This window comes from Canis lupus, chromosome 26 (assembly GCF_003254725.2).
Source record: "Canis lupus dingo isolate Sandy chromosome 26, ASM325472v2, whole genome shotgun sequence".
NCBI lineage: Eukaryota > Metazoa > Chordata > Mammalia > Carnivora > Canidae > Canis > Canis lupus.
In genome coordinates this window covers 13,515,144-13,537,895 of record NC_064268.1, presented here as the reverse complement: position 1 = coordinate 13,537,895, position 22,752 = coordinate 13,515,144, and the positions used below count along the sequence as shown (strand labels likewise).

The following is a 22,752-nucleotide window of genomic DNA, read 5'->3' as shown; positions in this document are numbered from 1 at the left end:
ATGCAAATGGTCATAGCAGCATGATTCACAGTAGCAAAAAGTGGAAACAACCCAAATATCCATCAGCTGATAGATAAGCTGATAAACAAAATGTGGTCTCTCCACACAATGGCGTATTATCCGGCCACGGGGAGGAATGCAGCATTGAAACGTGCTACGGTGTGGATGAACCTTGAAGATAGTGAAACAAGCCACACACAAAAGATCACGAATTGCATGAGTCCCTTTATTTGATGTGTCCATAATGGGCAAATCCATAGGGATAGAAAGATTGATGGCTGCTCAGGGCTGGAGTGGGGAATCAAGGGATGAGGTATGGGGGTATTGAGAGCTGACGGATATGGGGTCTTGAATTGATGAAAATATTCTAAAGTAGACTGTGGTAATGGTTGCCCATATCTGTGACCATACTGAAAGCCACTGAAATGTACACTTTAAATGAATGGATCCCAGGGCGTGTGAATCATACGTCAATAAAGCTGTTATTTTAAAATTTTCTTTACTGATGGAGCACCTGGGTGGCTCAGTCGGTTGGGCCTCCAACTCTTGATTTCAGCTCAGGTCATGATCTTGGGGTTGTGAGATCGGGACCCACCTCAGGCTCTGTGCTAGGTGTGGAGTCTGCTTGGGATTTTCACTCCCCCTCTCTCTTTGCAACCCCCCCCCCCCAATTTTTTTTACTGATTAAAAAAAAGGGCATGAGGGAAATTTTGGGGGTGGATAGAGTGTTCTAACAATTGGTTTTGGCGCCAATTATATGACTCGGTAGACTCACAAAAATGTATCAAATTTTACACTTAAAATGGGTGAATAAATTTATGTAATTTATGTCTCAAAGTTCTTAAAGGAAAGGGGGAAAATACAGGAAGTGGATTGGACTTGACCCACAAGCTGTGATTTGCTGACTGCTTGTCTAATGGTGATTGTATTAGGACTGTTTAGATTCCAAGTAGCCAGTAACCCAGCTCAAGCTGGTTTAGACAAAATGAGGGATTTGTTGATGCACACAACTGAAAAATCTAGAGGATATATGGGCTTCAGGCACTGTTGGATCTAGGCGTGCAAATATCCCCAGAACTCCATGTTGCTTCCATTCTCAATTTCCGTGAAATGGATGCCAGCTGCTCCTCTCACATTTTCCCAGGTTCAAATCCAGCAGAAAAGACTAAGCAGCCTTTTCCTAAAAGCACTGTGTTCCAGTGGTTCTGATTGGGCTGCACGCCCACCTCTGATCCACTCCCTGTGGTCAGAGGATTGCAGTGTTCTGGTTGGCCAGTCCAGAGCCACAATGGCACCCCTGGACCTGAAAGGTGCATTTAGTATCACCTGAAGCCCAGAGACTGTATAGGGAGTGTGGGGGAGAGGTGGTTTCCTGGAGAATTGGGGTGCAAACAAGGGAAACCCAACAATAAAATTCAGGAAGCATTTCGTACACTAAAAATATTTTTCGCTTAAGCAGTTCCAAACACCAAAGGAGTTAAATAAACACTGTTAGTCATGTTCCGTCAATGACAAATTGAAGCCCCCAAGAGGAAAGACAGCCTGCAGGTCATTGGCAAAGCAAACCCCACCCCCACCCCCAGCCCTGTTTCACCTTTGCGCTCAGCATGACGTTTAACTACCTGCAAGTCAAGACAGAGGGGTCATTTATTCAACAGACGGTTGTTACAGTCAGCCACGCACCCCGTGTCTGTAAAATTCTCCTAGATCAGGAAATTGAAAGGCCTGGAAATTAAGGGGCAGACGTAAAACCGCGGAGCAGAGTGCAGGCTGGCTCTCCAGCTCTGGGAGCAGCACCCCACTGCTGAGATGAGCCGAGCCTTTGCGGCAGCAGCAGAGCCTTGAAAAGTCTCCTTTGACGCCTGTGGAGTCGCTGTCTTCACCTCCCCAGAAGGGGAAGCAGGGTCAGATCAAGAGGAAATCGGAAAGCCGGGGTCCTGGGTCCTAACCCCAGCTCTGCCGCTGACAAGCGGGCAGCTGGTTTCTCTGCACCTTGGTGTTAAGTGAGACTGAGCCCCTTTCACTCCCTTTCCGCTGCTGCCAGGGCTTGGTCTGACCCTGGCCCGCTTCTGGGCCTGCATCACCTCCCGTGTGCCCCGACCTCCTGCTCCATCCTGCCTGGCTTTGCTGTTCCTTGCATGTGAACTGCTTATTCCTGCCTCTGAGCCTTTGCACATACGGTTCCCTCTGCTTGAAAGGTTCCTCCTGTCCCCAAATCTTTCTGGGACTAGCACTTCTGGATCATTGGGGATCAGCCCAGGGAGACCTTCCCTGACCACTCATGCCCCCTTGAGCCCACAGTTGAGCCCCTCCAGGTCTCTCTCTCCAGACATCTGGTTTTGCTTTCGCAGCAAAGGGGCCCAGCTCCAAAATGCTCAATGAGGTTTATTCATTGGACAGACTCGGTTACAGGAAAAGGAGGGACAGGTGCATGCTTGTCCCAAACATGAAGGCTCAGCACCCCAACTTGGGGTCCGTGCTTAGGGTGGTGTCCAGTCTGTCCGACAGCACGGCCTGATTTTCTTTCTTCTTGTTTCTTGCAATGGTTGGTTGGCTCCGAAGTCAAGCATGTGAGCATGCGTCTCTTCCCTCTTCTGCACCTTGCCATCGTGCTCCGTCGGTCCTGCCCTGTCCCCAGCCAGGGTGGGCATAGGGTCCCATATCTCCCTTCACCCAAGACCCTACCTTCTTTCCAACAGGTCCTGCAAGCTCCTCCCTCTGTGCCTCTGCAAACCAGACTCACTCCCTCCCCTCCCGTTTCCTTGCCCAACCTCCTCTCAACCACATCCCTGCCATGGGGCTCTGCCTCTCCTCACCAAAGTGCCATTCTTGCATTTCCTACTGGCACCTTGCTGAGCTCCCTGCATTCGGTCTGGTCCTTTTGCTTCAATATCCTTCCTCGTTTCTCCAACTGGCTGCTGCCAATTCTTCCTTCTGAGTCGGCTCTGCATTACCTCTTTCTAGAAGATTCCTTGCCTTCTCCCAGGATGGAGTGAGGGGTCCCTCTGGCTCTCTCTGAGGCCTCTCCACCTACTGGGTGCTGTAGTAGCCCTGCCTGCACTGGAGGGAGTTGCCTGCCATCCTGTCTCTCCCCAACTAGATGCAAACACCTTGAGATCTGAGGCGATGCCGTTTGTCTTTGTCTTCACTGTATTTAAGCGTGCCTGGCACACAGTAGTTGCTCATTAGATGCTTTATGGAATGAATACAAGAAGGCCATGCAAGTCTGCATGTGAGTGCTATGGGGGCAGGGGCCATGTCTGTGTCACCAGTGCCTAAAGGAGTCTGGCCTGTGGTGAGTTCTTAGTAAAAGGGAATGAATGAATGAATGAACAGATGGATGAATGAATGATTGCTTTGAGGCCTAGGTAAAGTTGTCCATGAAGGGTGGCCAGTTTGCCCAAGATGTAGGACTTCCAGTGCTTAACCTGGGCAAGACTCAGGCAAACCAGGACAAGTTGGTCACCCTACCCGACCTCCCGCCTTCATGATCCCTGTGAGACCTGACCCTAGTCAGGCTGCCCGAACCCAAGTCACTGGCTGTCATCCTGTATTTTATGGCTTCCTAGTAATTTCACACGTTTGTGTCTGGCTTTCCAATTTTGCCACAGGGCAGCAGACACCATCTTTCTTTACAGCCCATGGTAACCATTCAGAGCTAGACAGAAATGGGTTTACAAAGACCTTCATCATCATCATCATCATTTATGAAGGCCTTGTCCAAGCCCTTCACCTACATTTTCTTCCTTAATTTGTCCAACAGCCTCACAAGATAGGTATTTTTTTTCTCATCTTCTAGATGAGGCTCTCAAAGCCCAGAGGTGAAGGCCAGACCAACCCAAGCTTGGGTCACAGCAACACCTAACAAGTCACAGGATTTGAGCCCAGGACAGTCAGAGGCCATAGCCTATGTAAGGAGCTCCCAGAGGCAGGCCCTGTCCAGCAGCACAGGCCTGGTGCCATGACACCTAGTGGTTTCCTATGCCCCTGATGAAAGCCCCCCTAGAGCCCTGTTCACCAGCTGCTGGTTGAGAGGCCTGAGTTCTGGAGAGACGAGGAGAAACAGGACTCCCAAGTGTGGAGAACACAAGCCAGCACTGGAGATTTGACAGGACGAGGTTGGAGGGAGGGCCTGGAACCCTCTTATTTCTAAGCATCCTGCCATTATCCCATTGGACCCAAGGACAAGCAGAATGGGTCCCCAAGGCCAGGAGGTTGTAGTGGCCTCCTAGGGCTCTGTAACAAATGACCACACACTGGATGGTTTAAAACTACAGAAGTCGTTCTCTTGCAGCTCTGGAGGCCAGACATCCAAAAGCAAGGTGCTGGCCAGGCAGGTTCCTTCTGGAAGCTTTAGGGGAACGTCCGTCCCATGCATCTCTCTCTCTCAGCTTCTGGTGGCTCCAGGTCATCCGTGGGGTTCCTGGACTTTAGCTACATCGCTCCCATTCCTGCCCCTGTAGGCACATGGCCTTCCTCTTTTCACCTCCACAGCTCCCTTTCTTCCCAGACACCCATCACCGGGTTGAGCGCCCACCCTAAATTCAGGATGATTCCATCTCAATAGCTTTCACTAATTACATCTGCTGAGACCCCCATTTCCCAAGAAGGTGACATTCAGAGGTTCTGGGTGGGCATTAATCTGAGGGCACCTGTTGGGTCCTCCTAGCTTCTGCTGAAATTTCCCTGCATTCCCCCCCCACACACACACACACACCACGAGCGCACCTGCAACGGGGCTGCCACTTGCCTCCTCTGCACCAGGCCCCATGGGCCCTCCCGCCCTGTTTGCCCTGCCCTCCCGGCCCCGGACAAGCCTGGGTGCCTGCAGGAGATGCGCAGGGAGAGCTCAGTTGCAGGACCCCAGGGTGAGGAGAGGGAAAGTGTTGGCTTAAGGCTTGAAGCCCTGACAGATGTAGCACTTTTTAACTCCGAGACAGGCCTGTTGGCACTTGTCCGATCCCAGCACGTTTGCTAATGTGCATCTTCATCAAAGGGACGATCTTCCCATCCTGGCCCCTCTGCCAGGCTGGTCCTGCGGCGTCTGTCCCTCCACCTCTGCCTCTTGGCCCCTCCCTTTCTGGATTACTGCGCCCCTCCACTCCCCATTCTCTCCATCTGGGTCAGGGTCTTCATCCCTCGTCTCTGCCCCAGGGCTCCCACCACAGCCTTCCTCTGCCTTCTTTCCCCTCCAGTCCACGTCCGCTGTCCCCTTCTAGTTCTGCGGGGCCACTGGTGGAAGGGACGGTGCTGGGACGGGCGGAGCTGTAGTGCCCGCTCCCTGCCCTCCTGTTGCTCTGTTCTCTATCTCCTGCCCCTTCCTTTCCCTCCTCCCTCCCGGCACCCTCTCTCACTCCTGTTTTACAGGCCAGTCCCACCAACTGCTCCCTGCCTAGCCCCAGACACCGACTGAGTGTTGGGGACACAGACGGGACTGAGATGAAGTCCCTTTGCTGCCTCAGGCTCTCCTGGTGCCCTCTCTCTCTCCTTCCTCTTCAGTCCTCCCTCCCACTCCCCTGCACCCCGCCCCCCCCAGCCCATTGTCCATTTCCTGCCAGGCCAGGCTCAGCCTGGGCCTCAGCATCCCGCCTCCTGAGCAAGCAGGGCCCCGCTGGCTTCCCCGCTGTGAGGCCAGGCCGGCCAGGGTGCGGCCAGGGACAGCTGATGCATGCGGGCAGACAGGCGATCCAAAAGCCCTTGTGCCTCCGGCTCCTGGCCCAGAACTGCTGATCAGCCTGATGCATCCATATGACAGCACAGGAGCCGCTCTGAGAGGCGGCGGCCCCGCGGCGGCCCCGCGGCGGCCGGGAAAGCCTGATGTGGGTGGACACATGATCAGGAGCAGAACGGAAGGTTCTCTGGGCCGGCCCGAGCTGGGCTGGCTGATTGGAACGGACGTGCGGGGTCACCGGTTGGCTGGAGGCCAGGGGTGCCGACGGGGAACCGAGGCTGGGCTGGGCCCAGGTGCTGGAAACCGTGCTGGAAAAGGAAGTGGGGAGTGGAGGCAGGACGGGGCTGGAGGTTTGCAGGACAAGCCCGGCCAGAGCTGCGTTTCGCAAGCGGAGAGGTCAAGAGGGAGGCAGCTGCAGGTTCAGACTCTGGCTCCGTTGGCTGTGGTTGAGCCCCCCCATCCCACACCCATGTGCCTAGTCACGTGGGCTGATCCCGTTCCTCCCACCTCCCAGTAGCTGAGTGGTCCCTCATGTTGTCTGTGTTGTCCTTTGCCAGCTCACCCAGGCCACCAGTGCTCCAGCAGGGCTGGCCGAACACTGTCCCCCTTGGTGACACTCGGGCACAGGTGTCCAGGCTCCAAGGAACCAGGATGTCTCTCGGCTCACACACAGTTATTCCCTCCAAGGCACCCACTTGCCCCCCAGGGAAGAGCTTACAACATTGAATCATCAGCAAGGCCCTTTAGGATTAGCACAGCCTGGGGACGCCTGGGTGGCTCAGCGGTTGAGCATCTACCTTTGGCTCAGGGTGTGATCCTGGGGCCCTGGGATCGAGTCCCACATCGGGCTCCCTGCAGGAAGCCTGCTTTTCCCTCTGCCTGTGTCTCTGCCTCTCTCTCTGTGTCTCTCATGAATAAATAAATAATTAAATAAAAATCTTTTGAAAAAAATGATTGGTGTAGCCCGGAGCCACTCTTTCCATCTGGTTCTTCCAAGGTGATGAATCCGTTCCGGTAAGGGGGTGGTGATTCATCCTGCACGCTGGCTTTCCTAGGACTTTCCTGTAAATCCAGAAGACATGGCTCCGTGTTTGAGCCCCCATGGCAGACAGAGGCTTACCTTGGCTCCCATGAAAAAACCAAAGATTATATTTTAAAAAAATAAAGAAAGAAAGTAGTAACAAGGATGCTGAGGAATTGGAACCCTTGTGCATTTCTGGTGGGAATGTATAATGGGGTAACTGCCGTGGAATACAGCAAAACTTTCAAGATAGAATTACCCCCATAACCCAGTAGTCTTACTTCTAGATGTTGACCTAAGAGAATTGAAAACATGTCCACACAGAAACTTGTGCACAAATATTCACAGCATCATTTATAAAAACCAAGCAGCAGAAACAACCCAAGGCCCGTCAGTGTAAATGGATAAGCAAAATGCAACACATAGACAACGGAATATTATTTGGCAATAAAAAGGAACAAAGCATTAATACATGCAACCAGGTGAATGAACCTCAGAAACATGAGGCTGGGGCAGCCCCAATGGCTCAGCGGTTTAGCGCCGCCTTCAGCCCAGGGTGTGATCCTGGAGACTTAGGGTCGAGTCCTGCATCGGGCTCCCTGCATGGAGCCTGCTTCTCCCTCTACCTGTGTCTCTTCCCCTCTCCCTCCCTCTCTCTCTCTCTCTCTCTCTCTGTGTGTCTCATGAGTAAATAAATAAAATCTTTAAAAAAGAAAAGAAAGGAAAAGAAACATGAGGCTAAGTGCAAGAAGCCAGTCCCCAAAGGTCAAATATGCTATGATTCCATTTATATGTGATGTCTAGAATAGATAAATCCATAGAGATGGAAAGCAGATTAGTGGTTGCCAGGAGCCGGTGAGGAGGAGGAAGGACATGGCGAGGGTTGGGGTGGGGGTGATAAATGAGTAACTTGTCCAGGGCTTTCATCTGGAGTGAAGCAAATACTTTGGAACTCGATAGAAGTGGTGGTTGCACAAGATCGTGAAGGTACTAAATGGCACTGAATTGTACCATTCAGTGCCATTCATAATGCAGTTAATTTTATGTTACGTGAATTCCACCTCCATTTTTAAGGTATCAGGAAGTAGAAATGCTTGTGGAGGAGCGGAGGGCGGGCAGGGGAGCGGAGTGACATCCAACTCCGATCGGAAATGCCCAGGCCCACCGCCTGCCTGGCCCCCAGGCCCTTGCTAAGAGTCCAGCACCGAGGCTGGTGCATACAGTATGTTCCTCCCCCCACCCCCACCTGCTCCCTATATAAAGGGGAGAAAAAAAATCTTCTAATCATTATAACTACTGCACTTGAACCTTTGGACTAAATCAGGTCTGCCCTTAGGGAGGGTCTTGTTTACCTTTGTGCCCTGGCCATAAGCCTGCACTTTGGATTCTGCATTAACTCCGAGCTGAGAAAACCCTGCCCGGCTCCAGCTCCAACAGCTTAATTACCCGATATGCTGGGTCTCCCTGCCACTAGGTACAGAGTTAGCATCATAATTAGCTGTTTATTAGGGTCTTTCAGGCTGGCTTGGGATTCCCCCAGTTGCAGCGAGCCGCAGTGTCTCCTGGCTATACCTCTCCCTCCCCACCACTCTGGAAAGACCTGATGTAGGTGGCCACTGGCCAGAGCTCCCACACACTTTGGGAGACCTTCCTTCTCTGGCAGCCCTTGAGGCTCCCTGGGCTGGAAGCTCTTGGGGTGTTGAAGGGAACAAGAGCTGTGGCCACCTCTGTCCCTCCCAGCCAGTCTGTGAGCACCTGCTACCTGCCGGGCATGTCCCGTGAGCTGCTTGTGAGCTCTGCCTCTTACCCTGTCTGCGATCTTGGGCAAATGGTGCAGTCTGCTGTGCCTCAGCTGTCTCATCTGTCAAATGGAGAGAATGCCAACAAGGAGCATAGACCTGCGTCTGTCGTGTGGTAGCCGCTTCTTCCGCGTTCCCTGTTGACATTCATTCGCGTGGATGGATTCAGCGGACAACAGCAATCTGTGAGACGGATGCAAACACTAGGGTGAGGGGTGGAGGGATGGAGGCACACACAAATGGGGTCACTGTGCCTCTGACACTCGGAGACAAGGCTCAGATTTGAACTCTGACGATCTAGCACCCAGGCCACAGTCACCATGGTGCCATGGGAGATGGAGAGCAACGGGGGGTGGGGGGGACACCAAGGGGGAGAGGCACTGCACCCATCTCTGGGAACCAGGCAGGCAGATTACTCCCTGCTGAGCATGGCTCTGAGTCGGTGCTCAGTAGTAACTGCGTGAGGAATCGAAGCACCGATCCTGTGGATGCATCTACTGTTTGCCGGGCACTTTCATAACATCAGGTGTGTGTTTGATCCTTTCCGCCCTAGATGAGGGCCTTAAACTTGGCGCCAGGGCAAGTCTCTGGGTCTCCGGGTGGAGCACCCAGCCAGGAAACAGTGAGTCAAAGAGTGCCCTCCTAGGTCTCTCGGATTCCAAACTCCTGGTGTCTTATGGCCCGGCCCATTCCCCTCTGAAGCTCGCCCAGAAGCACGCAGGACGGCATTGCTGAGCTTGGGAGCCTTGGGGGGCTCTGTTCCGCTGGACGCCGCCCGCTCTGCTCCAGTGGGCACAACCATCCTCTCCTCTCTCACCCTGATCCCTGGCCCAGGCCCATAAAATAGTCCAACCGCACTGGGGTGTGCTCTCAGCAATGCTTGCTACCAGAGGGGGGCTCCTCTAGCCCCTCAATTCCATCATCCTGTGCTTTGTGGCCTCTGAATGGGAATCCCCAAAATTCAGATGAGCAGGAAAGGATAGATTTGTGACTGAAGCCTTGGCAGAGTGCTCCAGGGATCTCCAAGGAAAGGCTTTTCCCAGCTGTCCCCTTGGAGCCTGGGGATTGTCACTGTGAAAAATCCAAAACCCAGCCTTGCCTTCACAGAACCCTAGACGTGAACAGGGGTGGGGAGGGTGAGTTTAATGGTAGCCGTTGATCATTGCCAGGTGCCAGGCAGCCTGGAGGACACGGGGTGGCTCCCCATCACATGCATGCCACCAGAGGGAGGCGAGAAAGGGACAAAAGTCCACTCTGGATTCACGCAAAACACCAGGATTTCCAGGGAGAGTGGGTGGTTCTTGCCTCTTTGGGGGCAACCATGTGCATTCCACAGTTTCCTTCTTCCTTTAAAAAAAAAATCCTTTTTATTTCAATATAATGTCAGACGTTTAGAGAAGTTGCAAGAACACTACAAGGAATTCCCATATATTCTTCACCCAGATTCCCCGAATATGAATGCTTTGCCACCTGCGCTTCATCCTTGTCTCTTTCTCTCTGTAGTTACAGACACACAGAAGAGAAAGTGTGTGTGTTCTTTTTTCAGAGCTGTTCCCCAGAAAGGTACAAACATAACACATCTTTATTTCTAAATACTCAGTGTTTATTTCCTAGAAACAAATGACAGCCTTGTACAATATAACATCTTACAATATAATTTTCAAAACCAGGGAATTAACACTGATACTACCTTTTGTTTTTTTAAGATTTATTTATTTATTTGAGAGAGAGAGCGCACGCAGGAGGAGAGGCAGAGGGAGAGGGAGAGAGAATCTCAAGTAGCTCCCCCTGCTAAGCAGGGAACCTCACATGGGGCCCCATCCCATGACCCCTGAGATCATGACCTGAGCCGAAATCAAGAGTCAGACACTCAACTGACTACCTGGGCACCCCCGATACAGTCTTATTAACTCCTCTACAGACTTTATTCAGACCTCACTACTTTCACCTACAATTTGTTTTCCTTTTAACAATATTGTAAAATTAAAAACAGACACATAAAAACAGAAAAGCTTGAATTCTACTATATCCTCTCCAACTCCCAGATCAAAAGCCATAGATAACCTCTCACTAAATTTGTTGCTCACACAGAGTTAGTGTATTTGTTATCTATTGCTGTGTAACAAATGACACCAAAATATGGTGGCTTGAAATAGCAACGATTTTATTGCTCCTAATTCTGTGGGTCAGGAATTCAGAGGCCCCGGTTGGGCAGCTCTTTGGCTTCACAGGCTGTGGCTGGATTCACGCATGTAGCTTCACTCTGCCAGGAGCTTGGCTGGGTGGCAAAATCCAAGATGCCCCCCACTCACAGATCTGGGAGTTGATGTTGGCTGCCAACAGGGGTGCGCGATTTTCCCTCCATGTAGCCTCTCCAGCAGGATTGCTCGGGCCTCCTTATATGGTGGCTACATGTCAAGAGTTCAAAAATGGAAGCTGCATCATCTTTTGGGCCTGAGACCTATAAGTTGACCAGCTTTGATTTTGCCTCATTGAATGTAAGGCAGAGGGTTGACCCAGAATCAGGCGGAGGATAAATAACCCCACCTTTGGATGGGAGCAGGGGTGGTATCCATTGTAAAAGGGCACATGAGATGGGACTCATTTCCTCAGCCATCTTCGAAGCAGTCTACCCCAGCTGGGGATAGAGCACACCAAGAATACCCGCCTACTCACCCGGAATGTACGAGACAGCTACAAACAAGGGACCGGGCGATCAGCCTTTGCCATGCCGTTCCCAGAAGACAACAATCCCTGTGCTTGGAATGTTTCCTTCTTACTCTCCTTTTCAACTCAGCTCAATTCCCAAAAGCCTTTCCTAGGCGTCTACTGTGTAGCGATATTTATTGAGCACCTACTATGTATGTGGGGCTCAGTGCTGAGGATAGGGGAATGAAAGTGAGTTGGTCCTTGCCCTCTGGGAGCTCACTGCCTACAGATACAACTGACTTCCAAATAAACCTTTGCGGGTCATTGTCAAGGAAGTAGATGTGCAGAGGGTGAAATGCAGAGGAAGGAGCGGGGACAATGGAGGAGCTGTCTCCTAAAGGAGCAGATGGGCAAGCCAGGCAGAGGGGACAGCCTAGGGTAGGCGGTGGGCTCATTGGGAACCATCCTCAGCCAGGAATGGCTACGAGGCACAAGGTCTCATGGGGCCCAGAGGGAATGCCAAAAAGATCATTCCAAGGGGATAATCATGGACTAGAACTCTACAGTCTACCAATGCCGGTGCTTCTCACCTCCTTCTCTTTCTCCCCCAAAAGAGATCTGTAGTCTCCTAGACTCTGTAGAATCTCATTGAACCCAGACACGCAATGAGCCACGTGGAAAGGTGGGGAGGAGGACTTTGTAGAGAAACGCAATTTGAAAGCTAGACGAAAGTTCTTTGCACGCAGCCCAGTCCACGCAGGAGCCATATGGGGACCTGTAATTTATACGGGTTACATATTTTTATACGCGTGCCCAAAGAGTCCTGAGGGAGGTCGCAGTCTTAAAGGGAATGTATTCCTGCACAATTAAACCCTCAAATAATCCAAGCAAAGCCTTGAAAGGGGTGGCGGGCATGTCTCTTTATCCATCACAATGTCACTAACCTGTGGCGAATTGCACACCACCATTTAAATTTCACTCGGGCCACTTGGTTTGGAGATGATGCAATTACGGATGTCTTTTTTTAAAACCAGAGAGATTTGCATTATTCCACAGGAGGCTTTATGTCATACATAGTTTTATATTGCACCACTTCAAATTTGCAATTCTCTCTTATTTCGTATTCCCTGCCTCCAGCGTTAGACCCAGACGCACAAAGGAAGCCCCTCACCGGAACTCAAGACCATGTGGGCCGATCTTCCCGTCTGGCCAGACAGCACAGCAGCTGAGAACTCGGTTCTGGAGTCCCTCCCACCTTCTAGCTTTACGACCCTGAGCGATGCATTTTCTGCTCCATCTGAGGCTCATCTGCCAGTCGCCCTTGCTAACAGCCACCTCCAGGTAGAGATAACAGGTAACGAGGTTCTTAGCACAAGGCCTGACTCACGGTAAATGCTCAATGACAGGTGGCCATCACGATCACAATGACAACGTCACCTTGCCCTCTGTGCCCTACTTATCTGTTCACTTTGGGTTTTCCAGCCAGACCCCGAGTCCCTCCTCGAGGGCAGGGCCTGAGTTCCCATGGAGCCTGCACTCCCAGCCCTGCACACACAGCAGCCCCAGGCCCGGCGGGAGATGCGCGGAACCCCACGCCACCCGTGCCCTGAGAAACTCAGATTGCCCCTGGGGGTCTTATCCATCTCCCTCTGAGTTCGGTCCCAGGAGCCTCCTAGCTATCTCTCCGTGGGGAGCAGCAGCGGGGGTGGGGTGGGGGGAGAAGTCAGGCCCCCCCTCTCCCCTCCCGGCGGTAGGTGTGCAGCCGGGGCTCACTGTGTCCCACCCTAGGGCTCCTAGGTAAATGGAATCTGCTGATAAAAGTCATTTATCAGTTAACCTGAGGCACCATGGACACAAAGAGGGCAGATTTGCATTTTAAAAGACCTCTGAGGAGCCGGGGCAATGCTAAACACAGAGAAAGTGCTCTCTGATGCTAATGCTAACGAGGGCAATGTGCAGAGCCCAGCCAACTTTCTGGGGACTTGAGAATAATCACCTACTCGCTCCACCTACAGGGGGCTGGTGCTGTCTTCCTAATTTTCGATTTCTGTCTCTTACACGAAGGCTGTCAGAGGCCAGACCTGCTCTGTCTCTGACTCTGTAGCTTGCCAAGTCCCCCAACCCCAGCGGGAGACATTACCAGAACCTCCATTCTGTGAGTTAGGAAAGTCCTGCCCAGAGAGGTTAAGTGACTAGAGGGGCAACACACAGCCTGCAAGCCCCAGAGCTGGGATCCAGACTGATCCAAGCCGCAACAAGGCCAGTGTTCTTTCTCACATCTCTCCCTCGGGCAGGGGGTGGGAGGCCAACTCAGAGGAATGGAATGTCTGACATCCGTGGACCTCTCTGACTCCCCCAGCAGCCCCCGGGAGATCTTGACTCAGTCCCCTCAGCCTCACTGCCCCCCAGCCCGTCTGCCTCCTCCCAAATCCGCCAGATGTCTCAGCATTCACTGAACATACCTCCCCACTGAACATACTCCTCCTCGGTGCTTTGGTACACACTGTGCCTGAGTCTGATATTCCTTTTCCCCCACCCACCCTTTTGCCTTCAGAATTCCTTCATCTCTTTAATGATCCAGCTCACATGCCTCCCTGACCCTATGAATATAACTCATGTCCTTATTTTTTAAAGCAAGGCTACACATACCATTGTACAGGTTGTGCACTGCACAACACTAGAGGCGCCATTTGTGTAGACCACCATGGCATTGTCTAGATGTTTCTTTATTGGATTGTTATCTGTTTATGGCTGCAAGCCTGAGGGTAGGAATGAAGTCACGATCAGCACCACACCCAATGCCTAGCACAGGGCCCAAAGCTCAATAAATGTTAAAGCAAAGAGTGAACAAACAAGTCCTATAAGATAGGACTGTAACTTACAAAGAGTACAAATGCCCCAGACCTTGCCCTTCTGAACAGGTGTTTCCCCTGCCATAGTCATCCCTCCACTCATTCTCACAAGGGCTCTGGATGCTCAGAGCGCTATTGGAAGGCCTCTCTGGGGATTTCCTTCAGAGTAACCCTGGCCCATTACTTTGCAATCACGGGTCTTTTATCACCCAAAGTGATCCCAGCCAGCTCCATCTTCTACCTTGTTCATCAGACCTGGCTCCATTTAATTTTGGGATCTGTCCAGAAATCAAGTCCCTTCTCCAAGAGCGAAGGCCTGCCACCATGGAGGACAGTCAGAGGAAACTGCCAAGGTGCCAAAGGCTAATCAGCAGCTGGCTCCCAAAACAGGCTGTGCCCCAGCAGCCTGGCTGGCCTCCCAGGAGCCTCCTTCAAAGGATCACACTTACTTTGCTATGTACGTTCGGGTGTGTTGATTTTCAGAAATTCAAGTCTGTGAAATTCGGCCTTGTAAGGAGCTCACCGAGCGTGACTTTACTAAGCGTCCACCAGGTGCCACATTTTTGTAAATATTATCTCATTTAATCCTCACAAGTTTGCCGCAGGATGAATCTAACTCTCCCCATTCTACAGATGAGAAAATTGAGGCTCAGAGAGGTAAAGAGCTGGTTCAGCTGCTTTACTGCCTTCCTGGGGAGCTGAGACTTGGACACAAATCTGTCAGCCTTCAAAGCTGATGTGTTTTTTACTACAAGCACCACATTGGCTATTTTCCCGCTCCAGACACTGTTTCTCATGATGTTTTACTCCCCTGGAAGTAGACATCTGGATTATATGCCATTCGCCCCTAGTGGAGGCAGTCAACAGCTCCCATGCGGTGCCAGCAGGATATGCTGGGCATCTGCCCCCATTTCTCCTCTGACGGGGCGAACTTGTATAAATCCCTCCACACCCCAATCTGGTCCTTCTTGTGAGCATGGACACCCAGGTCTCTGCTGGGTCAGGGGTGCTGTCACTCCATGTGAAGCCAGGAATTAAAATTCAGGCCACATTAGTTAGTGCTAGGCTCTAAAACAAGGAAAACTCATCTCAAAAACTTGAATTTTGTTGTTAGATGCCAAAATTCTTTCCCTTTGTATAATTTATTCAAGAGTGTGGGTCACAGAGCATTAGTCATGTTTTAATCCTTTATTAACTTCTGCTCTGACTTGGTTGTCCATGTTCAATACATTTCTACAACACCGAGGATTGATGAGTCAGCCAACAATTTACTGAGCACCCACTTCATGCCGGGCCCCTTCATGTTCTAGAAAAGGGGTCAGCAATCTGTGGCCCTTAGGACAGATCTGGACAGACACCTGTTTTTGTAAATAAGGTTTTATTGGAACTCAGCCACCCCCATTTGTTTACAAAATATCTACAGCTGCTCCTGTGCTCAACAGCAGAGCTGAGGAGCTGTGACCATATGACCTCAAGGCAAAAAATATTTGCCCTCTGACCTTTTACCAAAAACATTTGCGACCCTAGTTCTAGAAGACATTGGACATCTTTCTGACTTCCCAGCCTCCAAATCCCCTTCTTATAACCGAGGAACCTCCCATCCAGTGAGGCAAGGCTCACTGCCTAGGATAGAAGCTGAACATACAGGTACTCACTAGAGTGGGTTGGGTGGTGGTCCCCAAAAGAGATGCCCATGTCCTAAAACTCCAAACCCTGTGAATGTGACCTTATTGGGAAAAAGAGTCTTTGCTGATATAAGGATCCCAAGACGAGCTCTTCCTGGATGATCCAGATGAGCCCTCGATCCGGAAGTGTTCTTAGACACACAGAGGGGAAGAGAAGGCCAAGCCAAGACAGAGATTGGAGCGGTGCAGCCACCAGAAGCCAGGGGAGGCAAGGAAGAGTCCTTTCTTCCCCAGGACCTCCAGAGACAGCGCCGCCCTCCCGGCGTTTTGATTTTGAACTTCAGCCCTCCAGAACCTACACATCAGTTTCCGTGGTTGTAAACCAGCGGGCTGTTGGTAGTTTGTGATAGCAGCTACATAAACACATAGGCTCAGGGTCCCTTGCAGCAGGGGGGACACAGACGTGTGACATGGCTCGACCAATCTGAGGCACCTCCCTAGATGGTGGGGGGAACAGGATCCACGCCCTCCGATGCCTTCTCTGGGCTGGTGAGGTGGTGCGAGGCGGGTGGGGGAGTGGGGCCCAGCTATGCGGTTTTCAGGATGTCAGTGGCTACAGTTTTAGTGGGATTGGCCCATGTCCAGAATTGCTGGCGATGATGGAGCTTATTACTCTGTGCCAGAGCGGACAAAAGCACCATCTTCACTAGTGGGCTATTTCTGGGATGATTTGGGGTGTGAGTCCTGGCTGCATGAACTCCAAGTCTGAGCCGCCAGCTGGAAATTCTGCAAGCTACCCCCTCTATCCTTTGGGTACTTTTTTCCCCCCTGATTTTAATTTTCCTAAAATTAGCCGGAGTTGGCGTCTGTTGTCTTCAAGGGCTGTGCTGGCGCCGGCTCCTGTCGGCTCAGAAGAACCAATTGTTCACTTCCCCTCCCAGCTCCTTGTTGCGTGATGTCACATTGATGGCTTGAAATCGGCTCTGATGGACGCATTTACACCACGGAAATTGGCAAGTGCTGCACCCGGAGTTCTCTGTTTCTGAGCAGGTGATTTATCAGCGATCCACAGGTTGTTTCCAACGAAAACTCTGATTGATAGCCCTAGAATATCTCATTTCATCCTCATCTCCAGGCGAGAAGAAAGATTTGATCATCGTCTTTTTACAATGAGGAATCTAAAAGCGATGAAGCGATTGTTCAAAGTCAGACATCTGTGGGGTGATAAATCAGGGACCTGAACTTCTGATTTTGCATTCAAGATAAAGCAAAGGACAACTTCTTTTTTGTTTTTTTTTTTTTTTTTTTTTTTTTAGGACCACTTCTTTTTTAAGTGAAAATTTAAAGACAGACTACATCATGAAGCAAACAAACTGGCAAAACAAAAACCACGCAGACCTCCCCTCCCAGGGATGCTCTCTCGCTTCAACTCACCAAATCTCCCGTGTCTTACAGAAAGCGCAGGTGGGGGGGGTGGGGGGTGGGGGGGGTGGGGGTGGGGGGGTGTCCTTTCAGCAGGAAGTCGGCAGGTCAGAGCTCAGGTTCAGGGGTATTTCAATTGGATCTGAAGTACAGCCTGCTTTGCAGTTAAAATCCCCTGATGCTGTCAGTGGAGGAAGAGACAGCCTTCCGCGTTTGGAGGGGAAGAGATTGCAGGTACAATTAACAGGCTTGAGGGAGGCAGACAGTCTCACCTTGATGCTTTCAGAGTCCAGAGCTTGTGCGGTGGGCGCTGACAGCTTTACCATTAGCAGGACACGTCGGGAGCCCCAGCGCCTCATCTCCAGGAGGGAGATTTATAATGCCTACACAGCTGTCGGCCTGCAGCTCCAGCCAGATACCACAGTCTGGGGTGAGGCCTCCTGTCTGAAGACAGCCTCACTCCTGCCCGCTCGACCCGGAAGCCTGGACCTTGGGAACAATGGAAAGAATCCTGTGGATGTTCTCCTGCTGGAATCATGCCGTTCTGTCCCCTTGCCTTTCCTCAGACACACGCTTTCCCTTGGCGGTGGGGGGGGGGGGTGCGGGGGTGTTTGGCAGTTCCTGGCCTCTGCCCAGAAGACAGGCAGGTGCACCAAGGAAGCTGGCAGCAACAGCAACAGGAGGCCTTGCATGCACTAGACTTGTGCCCTAAGACTCCCAGGAGGTATAGGGGGTGCCGGTGTGTGTCGGGTTAGAAACATCTAGAACCAGAGCTTTATACCAGCTGCAGGGGGTGGACAGGTCCAAGACAGATTTCCACAGTAAGAAAGATAAAGACCTCTTCTGTTTTGTGAGACTTACTATCTATGGAGCTAAATGCATTCACTCAAATCCTTACAATAGCCCTGCCGGGCATGCATTGCACCCCCCATTTTTTCTGATGCAGAATCCGAGGCCTGGAGAGGTAAAGAAGTAGACTCAAAGTCTACAACCCATTCTAGTGACAAAGTCAGGATTTGAACACAGGACTTTATGACTTTATCACCTCTCAACCCTTGGTCATTGGACAGAGTCCAATAGGGATTACCCTCGCCCCCCAAGTTCATGTCCATGCTGAACCTGTGAATGTGATCTTATTTGGAAATAGAGTATTTGCAACTGTAATTAGTTACAATGAACTCACACTGGACTATATTGGGTAGGTCCTCATCTGATCCGATGCGCTTATATGGAGAGGGAGAAACAACTATGAGACGTCAAACTTCTGTTGTTTTAAAACTCCCAGTTTGTGGCACTTTTTTAAAAGATTTTTATTTATTCATGAGAGACACAGAGAGAGAGAGAGAGAGAGAGAGAGACACAGGCAGAGGGAGAAGCAGGCTCCCTGCAGCGAGCCCAATAGGGAACTCGATCTAGCATTTGGATCACAACCTGAGCCACAGGCAAATGCTCAACCACTGAGCCACCCAGGTGCCCCATTTTTGTGGCATTTTTGTCACAGCAGCCCTAGGAAATCAATACAGGTACTTCAGCAAGATGGGGTTTTGTGCCTGGGAGAGGAAGGGGAGGGGCTCACACCTTACACCCTGTCCTCCCTCATTGTAACCTGATCTGTGCTCATCTCCTCTCTGCCAAGATCTCACCCAGGAAGCTAAACCACCAGGCCCCAGAGGAGAGAGAAACCAGAGGCCAAAGCAACTCGTTCTTTCCTCTCCTCGTTTCTTTTCCTCAGGAATCTGTCTTCAACCAGCCCTGTGGGGCCTCTGTGCAGTGTGTGTAGGGGGGTGGGGTTGGCAGGGGGAGCTCATTTCTGTCAGTAAATGACTCTGAGGGTTTCTTGCCCCGTAGCTGGTGGCTCGGCACCCTTGTGCTGATTTCATGTGATGCTGGGGGAGTTTTACCTCAGAGAGACCAGGCCACGCCGTGGGATCCGTGGGCTTCTGGGGAACAAGGCTGCTCTTTGGTATTCCAGAACGCAGTTCTGTGTCCAGGCACACACTCCCAGCCAACTGCTCAGAGACCTTTTTCTTTTTCTGTTTTTCTGTTTGTGATTGGAAAGGCGTCTGCTGTCACCCTGTATTTCCAGGGACCAGCACAGCAGTTCCTCTCAAGACTCGTGGTTGGGGCCACCCTCCCAAGAGGCCTGTCCGCCAGGGAAGCATCTGAGAAGGAGCGTGTCAGCCTCTGTTGGAACAAACATCTCCCAGGAAAGGCGCAAGGATCAGATTATGCTCTAACTGTTGAGGTGCACCCTTCTCACATTGGACAGTGGCCCTGTTTCATTTCCCAGTGAGTTCCCAGGGGCTGGCAACAGAACAGGTTCTTCATCAGTGTTCGGGGACTGCACAAACCCCCGATTCACCATAGAGTCATTTAGATTGTGCTAAACCAGTCCACTCATCCATCAAATGGATTCGACCAACAGAGCCGCCAACTTGGGTCCCTACTGGGGGCCCAGGGTCTGATACCTGCCATCCCACGGGAGTGCATTCTCCAGGGGAAGTGCCTGAGGTTCAGAAAGGCCGCATTGTTCTTGCAGAGTTGACCCTGGCCCTCAACAGCGTTGAGCCCGAGGGCCCGGGAGTGGGATGAGTCTTCTTGGCCTCCTCAGATCTCTGAGCTTTGCGATTCTCAGGATCTCCATTGCCAGGGAGATGATGATGACGATGCTATTATAACTCTAATGATGATTCTCGGGTCTGTGCTGTCCACTATGCTGAACTGTCCTGTATTTTGCCTTAAGTAATACCCCTCCCCCACCCCATAGATGGCCACTCCCCATTTCACAGAGAAGCAAACTGAGGTCACTCTCATAGGACTCAGTCCCGTTTCCAACCAATAAGTTGCCTCTTAATCCAAGGACACTCTGCTGCCTTCAAACAGAGCAGACCACAGAAGGGTCTTCTGGAATGTTCTAATGGTAGTCTGCCCCCGCAGCCTGCGGGGTTTGGCCTCCAGACATCAACAGGAGACTCTATTTACTTCTGTCCAGAGCCCAGCGGGGGCTCCTTGTGCTGTGGCCCCCAGGTAAGTGGGACCCAGCGAGGGGCTGAGCTTTCTTTGACCCCTGGGGTCACCTTGGCAGGGAGGCTCCAGCCTCCCTTTGACTTGTCAGTGGAATCCCTTCAAGTCACCCCAGTTTTCCTGTGTTTAAAAGGGGACTAATCATAGCTAAGCAGTTTGAAGTCGTGGTCTGAAAAGCATCATTATTACTTGCCCGAGGATCTTGGCATCTCGGGCCTCCAGAGAAAAAAGAAAGAAACCCACATTGATTTCTAATGCAAATTGGGTTTGAAGAGGGTCGCTGGGCTCTCTGCAGTTCCCAGTCACCCACAGAGGAGGGCACACCCCAGGGGGGACTGTTGCCTTGGGCAAAGAATTTCCTCTCATCAAGACAAAACCCAGACGCGAGGCGCTTCCCTTCCCTTGCTGACTCCGGAGCATCCCGCTGGAATGTGGCTCGGGTTGGAGCAGGATTCTCTCCCTCCTCCTCTCTTCCCTCCCACCACCTCCAACCGCTGTGTGCACGCTCACGGGGGGTGGGGTGGGGGGGGCACACAGACACGCCCACACACACATGCATGCACAACTGCCCATCCACGTGCATGCGTGCACACACAGAGACCAGACTTACAGATGCTCACACACGCACGCGCGCAAGCACATACACATACTTCCCTGTGTGGACGCTCATGCAACCTCGTGGCACAAGTGGCCCCACGCTGCTCACACTCACCGGCCCTTCCCCTGGTAGTGCTTGTCTCCTGGCGTGCCAAAAGACCCCTCTCTGCAGACCCTGGCACCCCTCCCACCCCGCCAGGATATCAGAGTCTCTTCCGTACCCTGAATCCCCGACACAGAGCAGAGGCACCTCGGGTTGGATGTAAGTTTGCTTCTCCTAAGCAGGCTATCAACTTTGTCCTGCCGAAAACCCAAGGGAAAAAAGAAGATTCTAGAAGGCTGACCCAGTTCCTGGCACTGGGCAAAGACTCTCACCCTCCGCACCACCCTGAGAGCTAAAGATTCTCTTTCTCATGCCTCAGATGATGAAATCGAGGCAAGGAGCTCAATGATTCATCGTGGATGAATCCATTCTTTCAAAAACCGTGTAGGGACTACCTAGTCTGTGCCAGGCCCGGTGCTGGCGGCAGGGGAGGCAGTGCAGGACTGAGCGGAGAGGCTGGCCCTGCGTGTACACTGGCAAGGCTGGTACATGGGGCAGCTGGGAGGCCCCCGTGGTTCTTTCAACTCCAGAGTCCCTGATTTTGTGCCTTCGGGGGCCACTTCCAAATAATTGTATTTTATGGCTGCATTGGGATACAGACAGATGTCATCCAGGCCAAATGAATTCACCCTTTTCAACCCTAAAAGGCATTTTCCTTCAGAGTTGAAAGAAACTGAGGCCCATTCAGGGACCCTAGGCACTGTGTCTGCTGTGCATAATGGGTCAGCCGGCCCTGTGTCCCTCAACCCCAGAGTGGGGTTACCTCCCCTTAAGAAAGTGAGTCCTGGGGCACTTGGGTGGCTCAGCGGTTGAGCATCTCTCTTCAGCTCAGGGGTCCTGGGGTCGAGTCCCACATCGGGCTCCCCGCAGGGAGCCTGCTTCTCCCTCTGCCTGTTCTCTGCCTCTGTCTCTGTCTCATGAATAAATAAATAAAATCTTTAAAGAAGAAGAAGGAGGAGGAGAAGGAGAAAAGAAGAAAAAGAGGAAGAAGAAGAGGAAGAAGAAGAAGAAGAAGAAGAAGAAGAAGAAGAAGAAGAAGAAGAAGAAGAAGAAGAAGAAGAAGAAAGAAGAAAAGGCACCCAAATGTCCATCGATGGTGAATAAACAAAATGTGGTCCAGCCAAACAACGGCATATGATTCAGCCACAAAGATGGACAACATGCTGACATGCGCTACCGCATGGATAAATCTCGAAGACATCATGCTAAGTGAAAGAAGCCAGATGCAGAAAGTCACATATTGTATGACTCCGTTTATGTGAAATGTCCAGAGCAGACAAACGGCCCCAGGCAGAAAGACTCACGGTCGCCAGGGGCTGGAGGGCGGGAGTACGGGGAGGGCCTGCCTGGTAGGACCGGGTTTCCTTGGGGGGCGATGAGAATGTTTTGGAACTGGGTGAGGTGGGAGGCGCACAGCGTCATGAGGGCACAGAATGCCACTGGACTATCCACTTTAAAACCATTCATTTTCTATTATGTGAATTTCACCTCCAAAAACACAAAATAATAGTTTGCCACGAAGGCTTCTCCCTTCTCTAAATCACCCTAGGGGCCCTGGGTATGGCCCACTGGCGGCTCTCCCTATCTTTCTCCTCCCCATTTCCCTCCTCAGTGGGGTGAGGGGCGGGGGCTCACCTTCCCTCCACCCTGGTAGTGTTTTTTCTCTCATCCTCTTCCTGGCATGGGAGAAAGCACCTTGGTGGGAACCCTGGCTGTGTTAGGATGTGCTATGGGATGGGCAGCCCGGGTGGCTCAGCGGTTTAGTGCCGCCTTCAGCCCAGGGCGTGATCCTGGAGACTCGGGATCGAGTCCCACGTCGGGCTCCCTGCACGGAGCCTGCTTCTCCCTCTGCCTGTGTCTCTGCCTCTCTCTCTCTCTCTTTCTCTGTCGCTCATGAATAAATAAATAAAATGTTTAAAAAAAAAATAAAAGGATGTGCTGTGGGGCTGGAGGCCAGAGATTGCACACTGGTGGCTCCAGGGCCCCCAT

The 22,752-nt window shown here is 51.7% G+C and overlaps 1 long non-coding RNA gene across 1 annotated transcript; it reads right to left on the bottom strand.

Annotated features, from left to right (window-relative positions):
• Positions 1-6,398: 6,398 nt before the first annotated feature.
• LOC112676614 (uncharacterized) lies at positions 6,399-17,546 on the bottom strand. Its single transcript, XR_003146621.3, has 3 exons — positions 17,312-17,546; positions 8,500-8,674; positions 6,399-6,733 (listed from the first exon to the last, which is right to left on the bottom strand). It is a non-coding gene; the product is annotated as an uncharacterized LOC112676614 (long non-coding RNA).
• Positions 17,547-22,752: the final 5,206 nt, after the last annotated feature.